The following is a 25359-nucleotide window of genomic DNA, read 5'->3' on the forward strand; positions in this document are numbered from 1 at the left end:
ACATTGATTGAAGAGAAAACAGGCTTGCTGCACTTGAATATAAATAAGACAACAATGGACTTGATGAAGCAGTCACTTGATTGAAGAGAACACAAGCTTGCTGCCCTGTCTTGAATATAAAGAAGACAACAATGGGCTTGATGATGCAGTCACCTTGATTCAGAAGAGACAAGAAACCACAGGCTTACACTTGAAATTAATTGAATATAAAGAAGACAACAATGTGCTTGATGAAGCAGTCACCTTGATTGAAGAAAACACAGGCTTGCTGCACTTGAATATAAAGAAGACAACAATGGGCTTGATGATGTAGTGACATCACCTGGATTGAGACCACAGGCTTGCACTTTAATATAAATAAGACAACAATTGGCTTAATGATAATGCAGTCACCTTGATTGTGAAAAGACAAGACCACAGGTTTACACTTGAAATTAATTATTGAATATAAAGAAGACAACAATGGGCTTGCTCATCATTATGTTTATTTGAGACTGAGGAAACACTGGCTTTCACTGGAGGAGACTGACCTTGCAGTTGTAGAATACACTGGCTCTGGAGGACTGGCCTTGCTATCGTAGAAAACAATGGCTTAGTTTGGATGATTGACCTTGCTATTGTAGAAGACACTGGGTTTTGATGACTGACCTTGCTGTTGTAGAAGACACTGGCCCTTGCTGTTGTAGAAGACACAGGCTTGTAGGCTGTGGATGACCTTGCTGTTGTAGAAGAAGAAACAGGCTGCAGGATGTGGATGACCTTGCTGTTGTAGAAAAAACAGGCTGCAATCTGGAACAACAGCTGTTGGCTGACTTTGTTGAAATTGATACTAGTAGGAATCTAGGAGATGACAGAGGCAGTCTTTGCTGTTGGTTGAACAATGAACTTAAAATATTTTTAAAATAAGGTGGTGGGAGGGAGAAAAAAAATAGAGAACATAGAATAGGCGTGGTCAGGGGAGACAAGTTCTACTTTTTGTAAAGACAACAAACAAACACAGTCAAAGAAACAGTAATGGATTGGGAGAGACATCAAGTAAAAAACTACATATATGCTTACCTGATAAATTGATTTCTTCTATGGTAAGACGAGTCCACGGATTCATCCTTTACTTGTGGGATACTATCCTCCTGCTACCAGGAAGTGGCAAAGAGCACCACAGCAGAGCTGTCTATATAGCTCCTCCCTTAGCTCCACCCCCCAGCCATTCGACCGAAAGTATAGGAAGAAAAAGGAGAAACTACAAGGTGCAGAGGTGACTGAAGTTTAAATCAAAAAATATAATCTGTCATAAAATGACAGGGCAGGCCGTGGACTCGTCTTACCATAGAAGAAATCAATTTATCAGGTAAGCATAAATTTAGTTTTCTTCTATAAAGGTAAGACGAGTCCACAGATTCATCCTTTACTTGTGGGATACAATTCCAAAGCTACAGGACACGGATGAACAGGAGGGACAAGGCAGATGGTTAAACAGAAGGCACCAATGCTTGAAGAACTTTTCTCCCAAAAATAGCCTCCGAAGACGCAAAGGTATCAAATTTGGAAAATTTGGAAAAGGTATGAAGTGAAGACCAAGTCGCAGCCTTACAAATCTGTTCAACAGAAGCATCATTTTTAAAAGTCCATGTGGAAGCCACCGCTCTAGTAGAGTGAACTGTAATTCTTTCAGGGGACTGCTGTCCAGCAGTCTCATATGCCAAACAAATTATGCTTTTCAGCCAAAAGGCAAGAGAGGTAGCTGTAGCTTTTTTACGTTTTCCAGAATAGACAACAAACAAAGAAGATGTTTGACGGAAATCTTTGGTCACTTGCAAGTAAAACTTTAAAGCACGAACCACATCCAAGTTGTGCAATAGACGCTCCTTCTTAGAGAAAGGATTAGGACACAGAGAAGGAACAACAATTTCCTGATTAATATTCTTATTAGTAACAACCTTAGGAAGGAATCCAGGTTTGGTACGCAAAACCACCTTATCAGCATGGAAAACAAGATAAGGCGAGTCGCATTGCAATGCAGATAGTTCAGAAACTCTTCGAGCCGAAGAGATAGCAACTAAAAACAGAACTTTCCAAGATAGAAGCTTAATATCTATGGAATGCATAGGTTCAAACGGAACCCCTTGAAGAACCTTAAGAACTAAATTCAAACTCCATGGCGGAGCAACAGGTTTAAACACAGGCTTGATTCTAACAGCCTGACAGAACTACCGAATGTCTGGAACATCTGCCAGACGTTTGTGCAGTAGAATTGATAAAGCAGATATCTGTCCCTTTAAGGAACTAGCTGATAGCCCCTTCTCCAATCCTTCTTGGAGAAAGGACAAAATCCTAGGAATCCTGATCTGCCATGAGTAGACTTTGGATTCGCACCAATAAAGATATTTACGCCATATCTTATGATAAATTTTCCTGGTGACAGGCTTTCGATCAAGATCAAGCGTTCAATCTCCAAGAAACTAGATTTGGATGCTGGAACGGACCTTGAATCAGAAGGTCCTGTCTCAGTGGCAGAGTCCATGGTGGAAGAGATGACATGTCCACCAGGTCTGCATACCAAGTCCTTCGTGGCCACGCAGGTGCTATCAAAATCACCGAAGCTCTCTCCTGTTTGATTCTGGCAATCAAACGAGGAAGGAGAGGAAACGGTGGAAACACATAAGCCAGGTTGAATGACCATGGTACTGCTAGAGCATCTATCAGTATTACCTGAGGATCCCTTGACCTGGACCCGTAACAAGGAAGTTTGGCATTCTGACGAGACACCATCAGATCCAATTCTGATGTGCCCCATTGCTGAATCAATTGTGCAAACACCTCCGGATGGAGTTCCCACTCCCCCGGGTGAAAAGTCTGACGACTTGGAAAATCTGCTTCCCAATTCTCCACTCCTGGGATATAGATTGCTGATAGATGGCAAGAGTGAGTCTCTGCCCATTGAATTATTTTGGTAACCTCTATCATCGCTAGAGAACTCTTTGTTCCCCCCTGATGATTGATATATGCTACAGTCATGATATTGTCCGACTGGAATCTTATGAATCTGGCCGACGCCAGCTGAGGCCACGGCTGAAGAGCGTTGAATATCGCTCTCAGTTCTAAAATATTTATCGGGAGGAGAGCCTCCTCCTAAGTCCACAATCCCTGTGCTTTCAGGGAATTTCAGACTGCACCCCAGCCCAATAGGCTGGCGTCCATCATCACTATGACCCACACTGGCCTGCGGAAACACATTCCCTTTGACAGATGATCCTGTGACAACCACCAAAGAAGAGAGTCTCTGGTCTCTTGGTCCAGATTTATCTGAGGAGATAAATCTGCATAATCCCCATTCCACTGTTTGAGCATGCAAAGTTGCAGTGGTCTGAGATGCAAGCGAGCAAACGGAACTATGTCCATTGCCACTACCATTAAGCCGATTACCTCCATGTACTGAGCCACTGACGGGCGAGGAATGGATACAATTTTTGATTTCCTGACCTCCGTCAGAGTTCCCAGGAAAGGAACTCTTGTGAGAGGGATAAGTGAACTCTTTTTTACGTTCACCTTCCACCCGTGAGATCTTAGAAAAGCCAACACGATGCCCGTGTGAGACTTGGCTAGTTGGAAAGTTGACGCCTGGATTAAGATATCATCCAGATAAGGCGTCACAGCTATGCCATGCGGCCTTAGAACCGCCAGAAGGGACCCTAGCACCTTTGTGAAAATTCTGGGAGCCGTGGCCAACCCGAAGGGAAGAGCCACAAACTGCTAATGCTTGTCCAGAAAGGCGAACCTGAGGAATTGGTGATGATCTTTGTGGATAGGAATGTGTAGATATGCATCCTTTAAGTGCACGGTGGTCATATATTGGCCCTCCTGGATCATTGGCAAAATAGACCAAAAGGTCTCCATCTTTAAGGATGGGACTCTGAGGAATTTGTTTAGGATCTTGAGATCCAAAATTGGTCTGAAGGTTCCCTCTTTTTTGGGAACCTCAAACAGATTGGAGTAGAACCCTTGCCCTTGTTCTGTTTTCGGAACTGCGCAGATCACTCCCATGGTATATAGGTCTTTTACACAGCGTAAGAACGCCTCTCTTTTTGTCTGGTTTACAGACAATTGAGAAAGATGGAATCTCCCCCTTGGAAATCTAGAAGATACCCCTGGGTTACTATTTCTAAAGCCCAGGAGTCCTGAACGTCTCTTGACAAGCCTGAGCGAAGAGAGAAAGTCTATCCCCCTACTAGATCCAGTCCCGGATCGGGGGCTACCCCTTCATGCTGTCTTGGTGGCAGCAGCGGGCATCTTGGCCTGTTTACCCTTGTTCCAAGTCTGGTTAGGTCTCCAGACTGACTTGGATTGAGCAAAATTCCCCTCTTGCTTTGCGGCAGGGGAAGAGGTAGAGGGACCACCTTTGAAGTTTCGAAAGGAACGAAAATTATGGTCTCATCTTAATCGTCTTATCCTGAGGAAGGGCATGGCCTTTCCCTCCAGTGATGTCTGAAATGATCTCCTTTCAGTTCAGGCCCGAATAGGGTCTTACCCTTGAAAGGGATAGTTAAAAGCTTAGCTTTTGATGACACATCAGCAGACCAGGACTTAAGCCATAACGCTCTACGCGCTAAAATGGCAAAACCTGAATTCTTCGTCGCTAATTTAGCCAATTGAAAAGCAGCATCTGTATTGAAAGAATTAGCTAGCTTGAGAGCCCTAATTCTATCCAGAATATCATCTAATGGGGTCTCAACCTGAAGAGCCTCTTCCAGAGCCTCGAACCAAAAGGACGCTGCAGTAGTTACAGGAACAATGCACGCTATAGGTTGGAGAAGAAAACCTTGATGAACAAATATTTTCTTCAGAAGACCCTCTAATTTTTTATCCATAGGATCTTTGAAAGCACAACTGTCCTCAATAGGTATAGTTGTATGCTTAGCCAGGGTAGAAATAGCTCCCTCCACCTTAGGGACCATCTGCCATGAGTCCCGCATGGTGTCTGATATGGGAAACATTTTCTTAAAAGCAGGAGGGGGAGCGAACGGAATACCTGGTCTATCCCACTCCTTAGTAACAATTTCCGAAATCCTCTTAGGGACCGGAAAAACATCAGTGTAGGCAGGAACCTCTAGGAATCTGTCCATTTTACACAATTTCTCTGTAACTACAATAGGGTCACAATCATCCAGAGTCGCTAAAACCTCCCTGAGCAGTAAGAGGAGGTGTTCTAGTTTAAATTTAAAAGCCGTCATTTCTGAATCTGTCTGAGGGAACATATTTCCTGAATCAGAAATCTCTCCCTCAGCCAGCAAATCCCTCACTTCAAAACATTGTGAGGGTACATCGGACATGGCTAATAAAGCGTCAGAGGGCTCAGCGTTTGTTCTCACACCAGACCTACTGCGCTTCCCCTGCAACCCAGGCAGCTTAGATAAAACCTCTGTGAGGGTTGTATTCATAACTGCGGCCATATCTTGCAGGGTGAAATAATTAGACGCACTAGAAGTACTTGGCGTCGCTTGTGCGGGCGTTAACGGTTGTAACACTTGGGGAGAATTAGATGGCAAAACCTGATTCTCTTCTGACTGAGAATCATCCTGCGACATACTTTTAGTAGCTAAAATATGTTCTTTACAATTTATTGACCTTTCAGTGCATGAGGGACACATTCTAAGTGGAGGTTCCACAATGGCTTCGAAACATATTGAACATTGACTTTCCTCAATGTCAGACATGTTGAGCAGGCTAGTAATAACTACAAACAAGCATGAAAACACTTTATTTAGTGAAAAAAATAAAAATCTTAAAAAACGGTACTGCGCCTTTAAGAGAAAAAAAGCATACACGTTCTACAAAACAGCCTAAACATGCACCAAATTTTTAAAAATTTTGTATGTAGACACAATATAGGTAGTTAAGCTTGCCCCACAAAAATGTTTTTTTTTTTTTTTTTTTTTTTTTTAAAAAACAAGCTTTATTAAATGTTCCAATCAGTTATACAAAGTACAGGTACATTTTTCATAGATACATAACTATAAAGTAGAAACATGTACGTGACAATGCTACTGTCCATACTCTATGTAGAACGAATAAAAAGTCAGTAAGTCTTAATTCGTTCCGGTGGAAACCAGCTTGAAATTTTAACATTTTTTTTCAGATATAATTATGCAAACTTATAAAAAACATAACATTTATCATTTTTCTTTCTCTTAAGTATAGAGGTGTACCGGGGTCAGAATAGAAGGGAGGAGAAGCAGAGAGAGAAAAAAAAAAAAAAGGGGGGGGTGGGGGGTGGGTTTTTTGACTCCTGCAGCCGTTCAGGTGATATGGCGTATTAGGTGGTTATTGACAATTATAGGTGTCAAAAAGAAGCAGAGTACCATACTGCCAGCATCATTTAATATGCTGCCATTTGGTTAGACTTAAGGTAATGTAATCTTTCTAATGTCAACAGCTCTTCCACTGTGGCGCGCCAATCAGCAAGTGTTGGAACGTCCTTTGATTTCCATTTTCTGGGGATGATTTTTTTGGCTCCAGTTAGCATTATCAAGAGAAGGGCCCGAATGTGAATTGTTTTAGTGTTAGGGAGGTGAATGAATAGAATCGTTTCTGGCGTGTTTGGAATTGGTGTTCCTATTCTGTCTGAAATGTCCCTAAGAACTGATGTCCAGTAGTCAGCAAGTTTAGGACACGACCACCATATATGCACAAGTGTGCCCGGTTCGCCGCACCCTCTCCAGCACAAAGAACTAGCCAAGGGAAACAGTTGATGAAGTCTTGTTGGGGTGTAATACCATCTAGTTAGTAGCTTAAGATGTATTTCCTGTACTCTAGCTGAAACAGAGGAGCATCTAATTAGTCTAAACAATCTCAACCAGTCCTCTTCGTCTATTATGTTATTGAGGTCTCTATTCCAGGCCCTAGTGTATGATGGTAGTTGTGTATCTGGTGGCACCAGAAGTAGCTTATATACTTTGGAAATCAGTCTTTTTGGTGGAAGACACCCCATGCATAAAAGCTCAAATGGTGTGAGTTCCCTAAGGAAGTTGTTTCTATTTTTGTGGTGCATCAGGAAGTGTGCTAGTGTGAGAATGGATCTGGATTCGTAGACCACAGCTGCAGAATTGTTTTGGAATAGTGGTGCTTGTTTCACTTCCTTAAGGAGTGCACCTATTGCTCAGGTGCACACAGGTTAAGAAGTGATTTAATAATAGGTGGTTAATACACAGGTCTGAATATTTGTCAGATGGTATAAACAACAGTTAGGGTAGAGGAAGATTGTAAGAATTAGGATTCCAAGCTAATACAAAGGAGATATGGTAGAAACAGGTTATGCAAACATAAAGCAAATCCAGCACAGTAGGGGTTACTGGAGAGACTAAAGATTCAGAGCGCAGTTCCTCTCTCTGAGCACTCTGTGTGAATCTGCCTGCTAGCAATTGACAGCGAAGGCTGTGAGAGCGCAGCTCCTATGTCTGTGTACTCTGAGTGGAACTGCCTGTTAGCAATTGTCAGTGTGAAGGCTGTGAGAGCACAGCTCCTATGTCTGTATACTCTGAGTGGAACTGCCTGTTAGCAATTGTCAGTGTGAAGGCTGTGAGAGCGCAGCTCCTATCTCTGTGTACACTGTGTGGAACTGCCTGTTAGCACTTGCCTGTGTGAAGGCGGTGAGGTCAGCTGCAGAGTCTGTTGCAGGGAGAGGTGTACCAGCTGAACATCCAATGTAGAGAGCTGCACCAAGGTTAATTAAATTCTCCTTGTAAAGGTATATTAACTTAGAACAGGATACCTTAGACACTGAGGCTCAGTGTAATTTGTAGAATAGGACGTCCTATATTTGTAATCCAAATTAGGTAGATAGAAGCAATCAAAGTTACTCCAGATACACAGCGTGCAATTCAATAGCAAAACAAATTACCAAGCACTTGTCTGCAGGTGTGCTGGTGCTGAAATAGGCAGAAGGGGTGGAGTTACTAGGTGACTGGAAGATTAACCCTTACAGCTAGTTGGTGGTACCGTAGCCATGAGGAAAAGATTTCCCCATAGTGCTCTACCATATTGTGCTGTTGACGCAACCTGCCGTCTTCCAGTGCAAAGTGCAGGATGCCTGCTTTTAAACAGTATGGTGAACACATGCGTTTACTTAACACGTGATATGGTATGTCAGGATTTTCTATGATTGGGGTCATTGGTGAATTGGGTGAGGATATGTGTGTGCTAGTGGCTAATAACCTATCCCATTCACATAGAGTCTCTAGTGTTAAGTGGTATTTGTGGAGTAGTTTAGGGCGTTTCGGGCCAGGGACCCATGCTAAGGTACCAACATTATGCATCTGTAGAATCTGTCCATCTAATCTGACCCACTGCTTCTGTGTGGTGTTGTGAGACCACTCTGTCTCTGTAGCAAAATTGCCCGCCTATACAAAGACAAATCAAGGAACCCCAGACCACCCTTATTGCGGGGAAGATACAGCGTCCTTCTAGGTACTCTCGGTTTTATCCCCGACCATATAAATTGTTCTATAGCTCGTTGAAGTTGGGGTAAAAAGTCTTTTGGTAAGGAGATTGGGACTGTTTGCATCGCGTATAAAATACGCGGCAATACATTCATTTTAATTAGACCTATTTTCATTAATTATTTCCTTCAGTAGAGTCAGGTAGTTGTGTTTATAAAGGTCTAGATGGTTAGCGGTTAGATATATTCCTAAGTACTTTAGTTTTGAGGCTGCTACAGGTACTTTTTTTTACTATGTTGTGGCCAGGAGCTGAGTATGTTCGGTAGGGGCGTTAATATTAAGTAGCGGGGATTTAGAAAGATTTAAGTGAAAGTTTGAGAGTGTACTATATTCTTCAATTTCTCTCAGCAGCTCAGGAATGGAAGTGTCAATGTTTTTGAGAGTATAGAGAACGTCATCCGCGTAGAGTGCTTGTTTATGTTCTGTATTGCCTACCCGGATGCCTCTGATGATTGGGTTATTCCTGACTTTTTGTGCCAGCGCTTCAATGGAAAGTGCAAAAAGTAATGGGGATAGGGGGCAGCCCTGCCTAGTCCCATTTATTATGGTGAATGTGTCCGACAATGTTCCATTTATTCTAACCCGAGCATTTGGGGCCGAGTATAGTGCAAGGGTCATATTAATGAAAGGTTCTTCGAAGTTCATTACCTTCATGACCTGCCTGAGAAAAAGCAAATCCACACGGTCAAAGGCTTTCTCCGCGTCTGTCGAGAATAGCGCCATAGGCACACCCTCGACCTGCGCATTATTTATCAGTTGGATCACCTTATTGGTATTAACCCGCGCTTCTTGTCCCGGCACAAATCCCACCTGATCCGAGGAGATAAGACCAGGGAGGTATTTATTCAGACAGTTCGCCAATATTTTGGCTAGTATCTTAACATCCACGTTCAGCAGTGAAATGGGCCTAAAGTTTGGGGATGACCACGATGTGCGCTTCGAGCATTGTACTAGTGATTGAGGGGTCTTTTACCAAATCATTAAATAGTTGTAGCATCAGAGGGCCCAGTGTTTTTACGTATAACTTGTAATATCTAGGGGAAAACCCATCTGGCCCGGGACTCTTACCTTTGGGAAAATCAGCAATAGCCTGAGTGAGTTCTTTTAACGAGATAGGTACATCCAGACTATCTTTGTGGTCAGATTCTAACTGCGGTAGCTTTAGTGTAGCCAAATATCGATCTATCTTTTGCTGCCTTGTCAACATGTCATTGCCTCGGTCCTTAGATCTATTTGTGTGTTTTATATTATATAGAGTGTTATAGTAAGAATGGAATGAACTGGCAATTTGTTTACTGCCCTTTAAAGTTGTGCCATCTGGTTCTTGAATAAAGTATATATGTGTTTTTAGTTGTTTTCTGTGTGTGGTTCTAGCTAGCAGCTTCCCTGGTTTATTACCCCCTCATAGTATTGCTGTTTCACAGCTAGCATCTTACGCTGAAAGGCTAGCATTAATAGATCATTAAGTTCTTTTTTAGCCTTTTCTAGGCGCTTTTTAGTGTCCCTGTCCCTCGGTTCCCTCTTATGTGTCTCCTCTAATTGCGCTATATCATCCAGCAGTTGAGTGTGTTTCAGTCTGTGTTGCTTAGTAAGGTGTGCCTTGTGCTTGAGGAATTCTCCCCGCACAACGCATTTGTGAGCCTCCCAGACATTCTGGAGTGAAGTCTGCGAGGGGTCATTGTGTGCTAGATAATCAGACAAGGATTTTTTAATTTCTAATTGTATTACAGGGTTGTCCAGCAAATTATCATCTAGTCGCCAAATGTATGTTGTGGGTGGTAGATCGGGCCATTGGATAATGCAAGATACAGGTGCGTGGTCTGACCAGGTGATAGAACCAATTGAGCAAGATGTGACCATGTCCAGTCCAGTCGTGTCGGTGAAAAAGTAGTCTATACGGGAATATTTATTATGTGGGGGCGAGTAGTATGTAAAATCTTTACGTGTTGGGTGTATTGATATCCATATATCATGCAATAAAAGGTTTGAGATCGTTGTTTTAACAGATTTGACAATTTTGGTAGAGGTACTGGAAGTCCCGTTTGATGTGTCAAGTCGTGCGTCCATAGTCAAGTTGAAGTCACCAGAAAGAAATATCGGGCCCTTCGCGAGATCTAGAAGGAGTTTTGAAATTTTGGTCATGAACAAATGCTGATCAGCGTTCGGACTATAGAGTGTCGCTAGAGTTATGGGGTGGTCATATAGAGTGCCTGTCAAAAATAAATATCTGCCCTCTGGGTCCTTTTCTATATGCGTGATTTTTAAAGGAACAGATTGGTGGATCAGTATTCCAACTCCATTTTTTTTGGATGTGCCAGAGGCAAAAAAGGCTGTTGGGTAATGTGCATTGAACCACTTGGGTTCTTTACCTCTGCGAAAATGTGTTTCTTGGATGAAGAGAACATGGCTGTGTAAGTTTTTAAGTGATTTGAAGGCTATAGATCTCTTACCTGGGCTGTTCAGTCCTTTTGCGTTGATTGTAGTTAAGGTAAGGCCATGAGAGGCGAACCTGCTGCCTCCAGGAGCCATCGAAGGAAGGGAAGAGGAAAAAAAAAAGGGGGGGGAGGATGAAATGGGAGCAGGAGGGTAAAAAGTCTCGAGAGGAGAAGATAAGAGATTGGAAGAGTTTGTTATGAAGATTAAAGGTTAAAAGCAAGAGGAAAAAAAAAAGTAAATAAATAAAAAGGAACCCGGTACACGATTACATCCAAACAATACACTACAGGTAAAGTAATATCCTTTGCGTACAATCAGAAACAAACCGTGATGTATTTATTTAACAAGTTAAACAGGGGTAGTAACCCCTAGACCAAAACAACATTAAACAAACATTAAGCTCTTGGTGACCTAAAGGCCATTTATCCAAGAGGAGATATTTAAAATGGCACAAGGGAAATGATGGTAAAGGGGGGGTATAAGGAAGGGGGGGTAGGGGGAAAGATGACAAGTTAGGAAAAGGGAGGGGTAGGGGGGTGTCTTGGGGTAGGAGGGGAGGGAGGGGTTATGTTAGAAATTGTGACCCTTTAGTGAACTATAGTACCCCTTCCCTTTATAAATTTATGGACAGTCAATTGGTTGTTGACACCAAGGAAGCAGATAAACTCTCTAGAATTTAAATTGTGTGGAATAAGGACAGTCTACAATGAGTTGGCCTGGGACCATCCAAATTATTATGCAACAAAAAAGGATACAATGAACACTAGAGCAGTGGAGGCCTCCACTTCTTCACTCCAAAGAGCAAGCTATATAAGCACAGCTATATCTAGAGGGCTGAGCCATCCGGCTCTGAAGAACTGTCTTGTTGTTGCCTGCTTTCTCCAAGTGAGAGACTCGAATAGAACGCTTGCACGTCTCATCCAGGCCTGTATACAGCGGTTTTATTGTGATGGGTAGCCACCAGAGATACCAGGAAGCCCCACCTGTATTGGACTTTATTTACTCTCAGTTTAGATGTAATGTGGCCCAGCTCCCTTCGCTTTTGCAAAGTGGCTGGTGACAGGTCAGAAAAGATTTGTAGGTCCTCACCCGCATACTGTACTGGATGCTTTGCACATGCACAACGAAGAATGTCCTCTTTGTCCTTGAAGCTTAAAAAGCGCACAATGATGTCCCTGGGGGGCGCTTTCGGTGGTGGTTTCGCTCTGAGCGCTCTGTGGGCTCGCTCCAGCACTATACTCGGGGAGGATGGTGCATCTTTCAACGTGCGGAATAAGCTTTGTAAGTAGCCTTCAATAGCGGGTGGGTGGATAGTCTCTGAGACCCCTCTGATCCGTAGGTTGTTCCTACGACCTCTATTGTCTAGGTCCTCGAGTTTGTCTGATAACTGCTGTATTTCTTCTGATTGCCCTTGGATGTCTGAGATCATATCTGTGATAGAGGCTGAGCTTGCGGCTTGAGCTGTTTCAACCTGCGACACTCTTGTATCTAAAGTATTGATATCCTTTCTAAGATCGTTGAATAAGTCTCGCATCTCACAAACTGCATTTTTAATATCTTCTTTTGAAGATAGATGCTGCAGGTCCTCTTTTGTAATTAGATGCTGTGCCTGCCCTCCGGCGTTCTGTGGTTGCGCTGAGTGTACTTGTATAGTAGTCTCCATGTTATCTTGTGGAGGTGGGTTGAGACTTTCTGTGTGTGTTAGATATTTGTTTATTGTGCGCATAGGTGTATGTTTGTCTGCCTTATTCTGCTTTTTACAAGGCATCCCTCATGTGCACCTCCTGTGGTTTGCCAGAAATCAGTTCAAGCTATTTTAGTAGGTGTCTCAGCTTGTGCACGACACTGCTGTGCTCACTTGCAAACAGGGATTAATAATTAAACCTTGTAAATAAATACATGCAAGCCTGGCCTGAAATATTTTTCTTACTCACACTGACACACAGTAAATCTTTTAACAGTCTATAATTGTTGCCCCCCAAACTGAGGGTGAATCTTAAAGTCTTTTGGTGTAGTAGGTTTCAAGGGCTGAATATTTTGGCTGAGCAAGCAAGCCTTTGAATAAGGGAAACGTCTGCAGAAATTGTGGGTAAAGCCTTTCTGAAATAAAGCCCCAAATATGTTGTGTGATATCAGACTGTCACTGAATCTCTTGTTTTCCTCTCATTAACTTTTGAGCACTTGCACTTTTTACTTGTGGTGGGGAGCCCTCTCAAATAAGCCAGTGATCGCCTGTGTCTCTAACAGTCTCACTCGCTATGGTGTGAAGAGTGGACACTAGTTATAGTGGCCTGCTATGTCAGAACAGCAGAGTACTAAGGACCGTGTCACAAGTCTCTATGGTAAAACTAGGACCGCAACCGGCCAACAACCAGGGAGGTAAGAGTATGGTATGCAGCGTAATTAGGCCAGATAGTATGTTATGCTGCGTGGTTAGGCCAGATACTCACAGCCATAGCGCTGCTGCACCGTTATCGCCACTTCTCCTTCCTGTTCTGCGGATGTCTCGCGGGTCTGGTATTTTGTTTGTAGGAGAGCCTACAAAGTGTTAGAAGGCTAGTGTCTCTCAAACTCTGCTTAATTAAAAGATTAGTGGCAACATGCGGAGGGAGCACTCCCGTTTTGTGAGGCCCCAGCTGCCGTGGTGCGCCGCAATATCAGGCCTCCGTGTCCGCTGTTGTTTTTGACCCCAATGATCCTCCTCACACCCTTACAGATGCGTTGTAGTAAGGAGCCAGTTTTTAATAACAGTCCCCCATGTAGGAATTGACAGGTTAGGAAGGGATTATGCCATATATATAAGTTGTTTGATCTAGGGGTTTTGGAGCTCTCTTAGTGTGCTGCCATCCGCCTGCGTGGCTAGACTCCGCCCCACAAAAATGTTAAACATTTAACCCCTTAATTTGCAAACCGGATCGAAAATAGGCCCAGATACGGAAAAAAATCACTCTCAGCACTTTGCCACAGCCCTGCTGTGGCCCTACCGGCCCTCAGGGGTTGAAAATGTGGGGTAAAAGCTTTGATTTGTCCCAAAACATACACCAGGGCCCTCAGGAGTTAGAGCTTGCTGCTTGCTGAGAACAACTAACTGCGCATCTGAGGCGCGAAAATAGGCCCCGCCCATCTCCACAGCTTCAAAGACCGCACCAGAGCGGTTATAACTAGCCATGTGGGTTCTGAGACCCAAAAGTTAAGCCATGTGTGCCCTCAATAAAGTTGCCCAAAACATTATTGCCCACAAAAACGTTAAAGCACTCCCAAATCAAAAAAACGTTTGTTCACAAACATTTGCAATTAAGTCTCAACCATATTTGTAATTGGCCCCATATGCAAGCTAAGTAATGCCCTTCTTTTAGTTCTATGATTACTGCTTACCCTTACCCTCCTGGGTATAATGTCAGCCTTTCTGAAATACACAATCTCTCCAGAAAAATATGACTGAACATACCTCACTGCTGCATAGCATGAAACCGTTCCTCACACTGAAGTTTCCTGTAGTCCTCAGCCTCTGTGGGAACAGCAATGGATCTTAGTTACAAATGCTAAGATCATCATCCTCCAATAGTACACACCAGTACCCTTTTAAAATAACAAACTCTTGCTTGAAGAAATTAAAAACTAATATTTTATCACCTCTTTCACTTTACCCTTCCTAGTACTTAGAGTAGGCAAAGAGAATGGCTGGGGGGTGGAGCTAAGGGAGAAGCTATATAGACAGCTCTGCTGTGGTGCTCTTTGCAACTTCCTGTTAGCAGGAGGATAATATCCCACAAGTAAAGGATGAATCCATGGACTCGTCTTACCTTTACAGTATAGAAGAATAAACTTTTTTTCTTAATTTAATTAATTAATTTATTTTGGGTTCAATCAATCAAGAGCAATAGAGCATGCCATTTTAAACAACATTCACAATTGAATTAAATTATATTAGCTTTGCTATTTTCTTATTTCTTAAACACAATTGGTTAGGCAAAATTCATTCAGGACTGCTATGCATTGCACACCTGACACAATGAATGCAGATTGCACATTAAAGCATCATGCTATTTTGCAGCACTAGCCTAGCAGTAATGATAAAGAAAACAAACTGACTTTAATTGCAGCTGAGCTTACAATCAAAAATGATTCCCTTTCCAATTTTTTTTTCTTAAAAATGTTTACAAAAAAATTACTTGCTTTGCACTGCAGCAGCATCCATCCATAAAGAATGACAAAATTAAAAAAATTTTTAAACAAAAATGATCTTTTTGGGAACATAAATTACAGAATAGAATAGATCATTTTTGATTAATTTTAAAATAATATTTGTGTTATAGATTATGGTACAGTGCTACTGGATTGCAAACTGGTATAATAGGGGAGGGTAATGGTAATGTATTGTACATTTAAAATTAACAGCACTTATAATTAGAGGAAAAATGTAATAAAAATAAAAAATGGTTGTGCACTGTACCACTGTGTGATTGATGTTCTATCTTCTGGGAATCTACACTCACTCAACTAAATTATAAATAAATATAATTATAAATATTATCTAATAATAATTACATTTATCATCTATCTAGTAACTCTATATATCATTCATCCTGTAAAATTGATCTACTAGAAACTAGATAGATGATAGAGATAGAGTTGTAGATAATTATTTTATTTTTGTATCATCATATTGAATATATTATTATTTACAATTCACTTCACAATACATCCTACAAGCAAGTGAAAACCTTAATGAACATATATCAATAAAATATATTGTAAAATGTAATCAAACTCAATGTTATGCGTTACAGAAGACAAAAAAAAATGTAATTAAGGCACTTTAACGTTTTGTACAATACTCACTTTATTGCTGTCAGGGTTTTTTCCCTGCTTTGTTTGCCAAGTGCTGCTGGCAGCCATTTTACTCACCTCTCTTACTGAATCTGGTGCAGAGTGTGTGATGCTGCTTATTTCCTGAACACCCTCTTATAGCCAGACTGGTGAACATCATCCGTGTGAGACAGGTTGCAGTCTCAGAATTGTGATGTCATCACTTATTATTTAAAGGGCCTCTGTTCAGTATGCTTTGCCCTTGCGCTGTCTCAGACCTGTTTGTGAGTTCTTGTGTTCCAGTTCCTGTGTATTACCTGGCTGTCTAGCGTCCCTTCTGGTTCCTGATCCCTGGCTTGTTCCTGACTCTGCTGTTCTCCTTGTTCCTGATTCTGGCTCGTCTGACTACTCACTTTGGCTCCTGACTCGACTCGTCTGACTACCAGCTCTGGCTTTGACTCCTGGCTTGTTATTTTGACTTGTGGACTTTTTATTGTTTTTTTGTTATTAATAAAGGAGTGATTATTTTTGCACTTCTCGTCTCAGTCTGATTCCTGGCACCCTGGCAATTGCTCACAACTTTAAGCTGTCCCACCGCTTGACCACCGCCACACAACTGCTTGACCACCGCCACACCACTCCTAGTTGACTCTCAGATGAATGCCTGTTGCTCCCACACACTCTGCAATCTCTGCAAAAATGACAGTTTCATGGGCATTCTCAGGTCCATCCACGGCCACACACTGGTCCACCTCTCATCCTCCCTCTCCTCCTCAGTTTTCATGATGAACAGAGCATTTATTTATTTTAAAAAATTACGTACTCTCACGGTTTTGAAACCGCAGATATTAATCGCGGTTTAAAACCGCATCTGCAATTAATTGTGCAGCCCAAATACATACATATTTAGACATGTGTGTGTATGTATGTATGTATGTCTATGTAAGCCCTTGAAACTTTTTAATGCAATATTTTTATTAGTGTTATTATGAGTATAACAGTTATTTTAAATGTATTTTTGATGTTTTTTGTTTAACTTCTTTGTCTCACATAACAGTTAAGCAGAACTCTGAAATCGCACTAACCCGACAAGCATTAAATTTGATTGCGCTCAAGCAAATGCTTTACTTTCAACCCAAAATATGTGCACTACTTCTGGCGTGCACAAAGAGACAAGAAATACCCCTTATCGCTTGTGCGCAACAGTACAGAGCTCCACTTGTATTCTAGACCATAGTGTTGTTATGAGCTTCCCTATAGCTTCAAATAGAGACATGAGGTACTAAATTAGTGTTCTTAAAGATTTTATAGTATTTGCTAGAGAGTCCACTAGGTTTTTACTTGTTGGTAGATTATTAATCACATGGAAAACCTCCTATAAAGTGACAGGGTCTTCTAGGGCCTCCACGTTCTGCACATAGCCAGTTTTAACAGCATAAATGACTAAATACTGATCTTAATACAGGTGTCTGGTTATTTGATTTTTTTATTAGAAAATAATTTATTCATACATAAACCTAAATCCTTTTCAAAATGTTAAAATGTACAAAAAAGAGAGAAGTGCTAAAATAAGCTAAATACACACTAAGTTAAATATTAACAAATACTAAATACACTTGTATTTATACATAAAATCTCGAGTGCGCACTTATATACATTCATACATTTGTCATATGCTATTATAGGAGTCTTTAAAATATTTAAAATACAGCTTACTTCACGTCCTAAATATGGATCAAACAGTTAGTCCAAAAGTTAGTTTCCTGAAGGTCCTAAGTATTTGTTACTTTTTTATAGGTCACATGACTTTAGATATTCAATTGGATTCTTTAAACCTCGTAACTTGTTGAATTCAAAAGTATAACTTGTAATGGTCTTAGTTGGTATCAAAGTTCAAATGAAAATTTGTGAGTGGTACTCAGACCCCAAATGTGTCCTTTAGTATCCGATCATCTCTTTCTCATCTTGTGACAAACTTTCAACTAAGAACCGTTACAAGTTATACTTTTGAATTAAATTAAATAGTATTTAGTATTTGTTAATATTTAACTTATTGGGGTCAATTAAGCTGCCTGGACCTGCCATCACTAATTGTTCCTGAGGGTGCTTTATTCAATACCCTATCTCATCATATGGGACTTTGGTATAATTATTTGTTGACACACTGTATCACAATTTATTACATTGTCTATTACCAGACAAATAATATTTTTGCTTATCAAGCATTGTAAGTTACTCTGTGATATTTATCACTTGTTTGGATATTGACCAAGGGCGCCCCCTATCTTTATATTTTCTTTTTACTTAGTAGTGTATCCTGTCTGCTGCACATCGATAAATGCCGACAGCATAGGCTGTCAGCATTTATCATTGCACCAGCAGTTCTTGTGAACTGCTGGTGCAATACCGCCCCCTGCAGATTTGTGGCCAATCGGCCGCTAGCAGGGGTATCAATCAACCCGATTGTATTCGATTGGATTGATTTCTGTCCGCTGACTCATAGCAGGCAGACAGGTTATGGAGCAGCGGTTTTTAGACCTCTTTTACTGCCCATCCCTAATCTAAAAAAAAAACCACCCAAAAACTCTTCCATTGCTGATTTTTATCTTAGTTGAGAGCTTGTGGGTGAGTGCTGGACTTTTTCTGTGTGTTATATTAAAGTATCTTTTTGTAATTTTCCCTGTTTGGGCCTTGCACCCAGGCAGGTCTTGGGTTAACTGCCTGTGACTCTGGTGACAGTGCAGCTTCCTGAAAGTGCTGGTTTGCACCCAGGGCTGTGCATGTTGCAGGGTCATGGGATGTGTACCCGGTCTAGCCTGAGAGTGCTGACCCCACCCGTGTTTTGCATATGTTTGGGGAGATTACATAAGAATGTGCATCCTCCATTTTTTCACAGTTGTTTGATTGTGAGCCTGCATTGTGTGGCTGTTTAGGGACCCAGGTTTTTTGGAAGAGACCTTGACGAGGTACCTGGGCTTTTCCCATTTGGCCAGATGCGGTAACTAACTATTCAATTGCTGCTTTTTATCTTAGTTGAGAGCTTGTGAGTGAGTGCTGGACTTTTTCTGTGTGTTATATTAAAGTATTTTTTTGTAATTTTCCCTGTTTGGGCCTTGCACCCAGGCAGGTCTGGGGTTAACTGCTTGTGACTCTGGTAACAGTGCAGCTTCCTGAAAGTGCTGGATTGCACCCAGGGCTGTGCATGTTGCAGGGTCATAGGATGTGTACCCGGTCCGGCCTGAAAGTGCTGACCCCACCCGTGTTTTGTATATATATATATATATATATATATATATATATATATATATATATTTATGTGTTTATATCTGTATATACACGTATTAACACATAAATATATGTATATAAGCATATACATATATATTAACAATATAAACACAGTCCCCATAGACCGCAATGTAAAGGCACTTTTCAGTGCCGTTTTTTTTTTAACACCCCAAATCCCCTCACTTTAACCCCTAATAACTGCTTTGTGCAGTAGTTTTATTAAAAAATAAAGATGCGGGGGACAGAGCTAACGCCTGAGCCAATCAGTCGTACATTTCCTGAACTCCAGGTTAATCCTATATTTTATAGCTTAAAACCGCTATTATATGCTTTACAAGGCAGCTCCTTTACCGACCCACTTCCCAAGGAAGGTAAGGATGGTGACTACAGACCTTGATGACTCCCATTCACCAACTTAAACAAAGTTGCCTGCCTGCTGTGACATCACAGGTTCTATAACCAGATGGGAACTAGTCATTATCATCTTAGCTCTTAAATGCCAGATTCTCCAAGGTATGTTTTAACTTTGATTTATTTTAATTATTTCTAATACTGTTCTTTGGTAACATATATGAGAGCACTAATACACATGTAGTATATATTAATACACACAATATTATCAAAGAGAGAAGGAAAAAAGTAAAGTTATTTAAAAGGACTCTACTATGTGTCATTTCTGATTATCTACTTACACACTGGTAATTACAGGGAATTGTACAAATTAAACCTAACTTTTACTAAACATAAGTTAAAAAAGCTTGTAACTTATTTTTAGTAAAAGTTATGTTTTATTTGTACAATTCCCTGTAATTACAAGTTTGTGAGTAGATTATTAAGAAATGACACATGATAAGTGTCCTTTAAATATTTTACCTTTTTCCTTCTTTCTTTGAGGGAAATTGGTATATTAAAATATATAGTAAAGATATAAGGTACTCTTCCACTACATATACAGTATGTATAAAAGTGTAGATAAGTATAATTGATGCATGTGGATCTCTTGAGGGATATTGCAATTATTTTTTCAATACATATAGTATATACCGATTGAGCTCGCATTCTATTGGCTGTTCCGATCAGCAGTATTTAAAAGGTGCGGGAGAAAAAAAGCATGCGTTAGCTACGCGGGTCGTTACCGACAAAACTCTAAATCTAGGCGAATATTTCTCTAAACCCACTAGGTAACCCTGGAAGCACTCACAGGCCCAAACTGCACTCTTTCTCAATTTGATCGTATTTTGACTCAGCAGCCGTCAGTGTACGGGAACAGTAGGCGATGGGCTGCAGTTTGTTCTCATTCAACTGCAGGAGGGTGGCTCCTAACCCATAACTGCTTGTGTCAGCACTAACCACGGTCTTTTTAGAAGGGTCGTAGAACCCCATCACTGGGGCAGACCCCAGCAGGGACTTGACCTGCACAAAAGATTCTTCCTGTGAAGGTCCCCAGACCCAGGCAACATCTTTCTTTAACAACTCTGTGATAGGGTGTAGTATTGTGGATAAATCTGGAAGGAACCTGCCCACATAATTCACAAGGCCAAATATTTTTCTCAGCTCATGTACATCAGAAGGACTTTTCATCTGTTCAATAGCAAGGATATTATCAGGGTCCGGCTTGATGCCATCCCCATTGATAATATGCCCAAAGTAACATAACTCAACCTTCCTAAAATGGCATTTCTCCTTATTTCATTTCAGCCTGGAGCGCTGATAATGTTCCTCCAATGTAGACCCATACACCAAAATGTCGTCCATGACGACTGCCATGCCCTTGTGGTTCCTTAGGAGAGAACTCATCTCTCTTTGAAAGATTTCAGGAGCAGAGGATATCCCAAAGGGGTGTCTGCAGAAGCAAAACCGACCTACCGGTGTAATGAAGGTAGTCAGTTTGCGGTACTTTGGATCTAGAGGTATCTGCCAGAAGCCACTGGAAGCATCCAGTGTAGAGAAGAACTTCGCCCCAGCCAATTTCGGAGCTATATCTCTCTCTCGACAGCACATATCTCTCTCTCTTCACTGCCTCATTCAACCTTTTCAAGTCTACGCAGATGCGTACCTTTATTATCAAAGTAATATACCTTTAAATGGTGAATGTATCACTATCGACTAGATAACTACTATTGGGAAGTAGTTTGATAAGTCAGAAGTGAATAAATAAAATGATATAGAATGTTTGGAAACAAAGTTTCCCAAATAAGTGTAAAATTATCACACACTTAAATTATTTCTGGTGTGCATCACATCTTCAGAACAAATATCTAGGTTGTTTATATCCTGTAAGAGCTGATACACATAAACAGATTTGAGAAAGGTTACTAGAGGTATTAGATTACTTTTGGCAGCACACACCCTAGATTGATTGCTTGGCAGTCTGTGAAACCTGTAGTGTTATGCAGGGGCTGACAGGCAAACAGGTTGTTTGGTTTGTGTGCAGAAAATGCAGAAAACAATCCAGAACAAAACAGATTGGTGTTAAGCTAGATCGTATCTTTACCTCTTTCTCTGATGTGAAGTCACAATCTGGGGTGAGCCGGAACAGTATGTACAGCAGAAGTAAAGGCTAAGGTTGGTGCACAATATATACAGTGAGTCTAAAGACAATAGATTTGCTGATTCAGTGATTAGGTCAAATGCAGAGATCTTTTTAGGAAAATGTTACCTGAATTTCTGTGAAGTAGTTGATTCCTTCCAGGGAGAAAAGAAAGGTGGAATACTTGCAAGGAGCTTGTAAAGCGAGCTGAATGTGTGAGGTTGCAGAGACAGTCTCATCAGGATTCAAATTACTAAGCACCTGTGTGCAGGTGAAAGGTACATTTATAGCAAAGTCTTAAAGGGGTATTACAGCAAATATAAAAACCATGACATGACATATCCCCCATCTCAAGGAATCGGCTCAGACGCTTCAGGCTTCGGTCGGTCCAGATGACGTCTATGAAACAATGAAACTAGATGAGGGGCATTTAAATTGGTTGAGGGTTCCCAAGATTCTTCCTCAGGAGGATAGCCCTTCCATCCGATCAGGTATTGTAGACGACCTCTCAAAATCCTTGAGTCTAATACAGTTTGAACCTAATACACTTCTTCCGAAGAAGTCTCGATGGAAGGTTGGGAATGAGAATCCTGTAGACGAGCTGAGACGTAAAGTTTTAACATGAGAAGTGGAAAGTGGGGTGTACATGGTAGGTAGGTGGGAGTCGAAGAGTAACTGCATTAGTGTTGATGATTTTAATAATTTCAAAAGGTCCAAAAAACAGACCACCCAACTTCTTGCTTGGTATCTGAAGTTTTAGATTTTTCGTGGACAACCATACACGGTCTCTGATAACATAAGGAGGTGCTGGACGATGTCTTGGTGTCAGTATTTTTCTGTATCAGTTGATACGAGAGAATACAAACATTTTAGGTAATGCTATTGGTAAGATCTTCAACCTGTGGGCAGCTGGAAGTATCTTGAAAACTTAAGTTGAATAAAGGATGATAGCCTAAGTTTGCAAAGAAGGGTGTTAATCTTGTTGAAGAGTTGATGGTGTTATTTTATGCATACTCTGCCATGGGAAGAAGAGATGCCCAGTCATCCTGTTGGGAAGCGCAATAACAGCATAGTTACGTCTCAAGCCATTGGTTCACCCTTTCAGTTTGTCCGTTAGTCTGTGGGTGGAAAGATGTGCTATAACGTTGTTCTATCTGTAAGGATTTACAGAGTTCCTTCCAAAATTTAGATGTGAACTGTGTTCCACGATCAGTTGTGATTATAGCAGGAACACCATGCAATTTCACAATGTGTATAAGAAATAATTGAGCAGTTTCAGCGGAGGTAGGAAGTTTTCTGTATGGAATAAAATGAGACATCTTCATGAATAGATCGACTACTACAAGTATGGTGTTTTGGTTGTCAGAATTCGGCAAATCCACAATGAAATCCATGCCAAGGTGATTCCATGGTCTGGAAGGGACTGGTAAAGACATCAGAAGGCCATAAGGTTTTCTTTTTTCTGACTTAGAAACTGTGCATACTGGGCATGACTGTACGTACTTGGTTATCGATTGTTGCATAGAAGGCCACCAAAATTTTCTACTAGCTAGTTCCAAGTTTTTTTGTATACTGGGATTCCCAACTAAAGGAGAGTTGTGTATATCTTTCATAATGATGGATGTTAGGGTCTTAGGAATGTAGAGATGTCCCTTGAAATAATATAACCCATCGGATTGTAGTTATAGTTTATGTGTAGGTAACAGGGAATCCAATCTTTGTTCTTCTTTTAGTACTTTAGTAAATTCAGTGGCTATGCCAATAAAATTTTCTAATGGTATCACTGTAGAATAAGTAGTGTTAGTATTGGGTCTTTTATCTTTTCGTGACAGAGCATCTGCCTTCCCATTTTTGTTTCCAGGGCGGTATATGATGTTATAATGGAACCTAGAGAAGTAGAGACTCCATCTAACTTGTTGTGCACTTAATGTTTTATTCTTTCTGAGATATTCCAAATTTTTATGATCAGTCTAAATTAAAATAGGGGATGTTGAGTTGCTTCTAAGAGATGTTGCCAATGTTCTAGAGAGAGTTTGATTGCGATTAATTCTTTTTCCCCTATGGGGTAGTTCAATTCGGCTGGACTCATTACCTTGGAAAGGAAGGCTACAGGATGAATAGGTTCGGAGAAAGATTTCCGTTGGGATAACACTGCCTCAATGGCATAGTCGGATGCGTCCACCTCTAGTATATATTGCAGTGAAGAGTCTGAAAAACGAAGAATGGGAGCTTCTGTGAACCTAGTTTTTAAAGAATCAAAAGTTGACTGAGCCTGTTGTGTCCAATGGAAAGAAGTTGTATTACTAGTCAGGTTATCAGAGGTTTGGTGATAGATGAGAAGTTCTTAATAAATTTATGGTAATAATTGGTAAATCCAAGAAATCGTTGTATATCCTTTCTATTCTTAGGTGTAGGCCAATCTATTATCCCTTGTACCTTATTCTTTTCCATTTGGGTACCAGATAGACTTATGTGATAACCAAGGAAGGACATTTCTTGGACATGAAACAGACATTTCTCTGGTTTAGCATATAATTGGTGCATGCGTAATGTTTTCTTGAAGAGAATTAGAATAAATGAGGATGTCGTCAAGGTATACTACCAGGCATACATCAAGTAGATCTCTAAAATGTCATTTATAAAGTTTTGGAAAGTTCCTGGGGCATTACAGATCCCAAACGGCATGACCAAATACTTAAATAGGCCGTAGCGGGTCCTGAAAGCTTTAAGCCATTTATCACCTTCACGTATTCTGATGAGGTTGTAGGCACCCCTTAAATCCAATTTAGTATACATTTTTGCGTTATGTAAATGTTCAATAAGTTCGGGTATCAATGGGAGTGGGTATCGTTTTTTATGGTTCTTTTGTTCAATTCTCAATAGGCTATTATCGGTCAGAGAGTGTTATCCTTATTCCTTATAAAAAATATTCCTGCTCCTGCAGGGGAAGTTGATGGTCTAATGAAGCCTTTACTCAAGTTTTCGTCAATATATGATTTGAGGTGAGAAAGCTCTGGATCTGAAAGTGGATAGATATGCCCATACAGTATTGTGGATCCTGGTTGTAGTTCGGGCAGTCATAAATTCGATGAGGGGGTAAAGACTCTACCTCTTTTTTACTGAATATGTCATGAAATTCTTCTGGGAGTATGAATTATGTTACCTGTAGTATAGAGGAGTGAAGATAACAGGTAGTAGAACAGTATTCCAAATCCAAATTGATTTGTAGCTGTTTCTAGTCAATAGTAGGTTGATGAGTTTTTAGCCATTTCAAACCTAACACTATGGGGACTAAGGGTGAAGGAATGATATCAAAAACCATACATTCAGTGTGTCCTGATGAAGTCTTTACTATTAACTGCACTGTATGATGTGTAATCAGACCAGAATTAATCTGTGTGCCATCAATAACACATACTGACACAGATGAAGATTTAACAATCAGTGGAATTTTATTTTTGGTTACAATGCTAAGATCTATGAAATTGCTGTAGGCACCTGAATCTACAATAGCTTCAGTATTCAGCTGCTGATGATCCCACTGTAAAGAGAGACTTAACATACAATAAGATGCGTTAGAAATCTTTGAAGTCAAACAGATTTTATGAGGTTTAAATTTACTCTTCTTTTTTTCTGCAGGATAAAACACTCATTTACTCTATGATTAGGAGATGCACAGTACATGCAGAGGTTTTTATTTCTTCTCCTAGATCTCTCTTCAGAGTTTAAAGGATCCTTGATAAAACCTACATGCATAGGCACTTCTGTAGAACTAGATACAGGTGGAGAGTATGGATGTCCGGTTCT

This window comes from Bombina bombina, chromosome 6 (genome assembly GCF_027579735.1).
Source record: "Bombina bombina isolate aBomBom1 chromosome 6, aBomBom1.pri, whole genome shotgun sequence".
NCBI classification, from domain to species: Eukaryota; Metazoa; Chordata; class Amphibia; order Anura; family Bombinatoridae; genus Bombina; species Bombina bombina.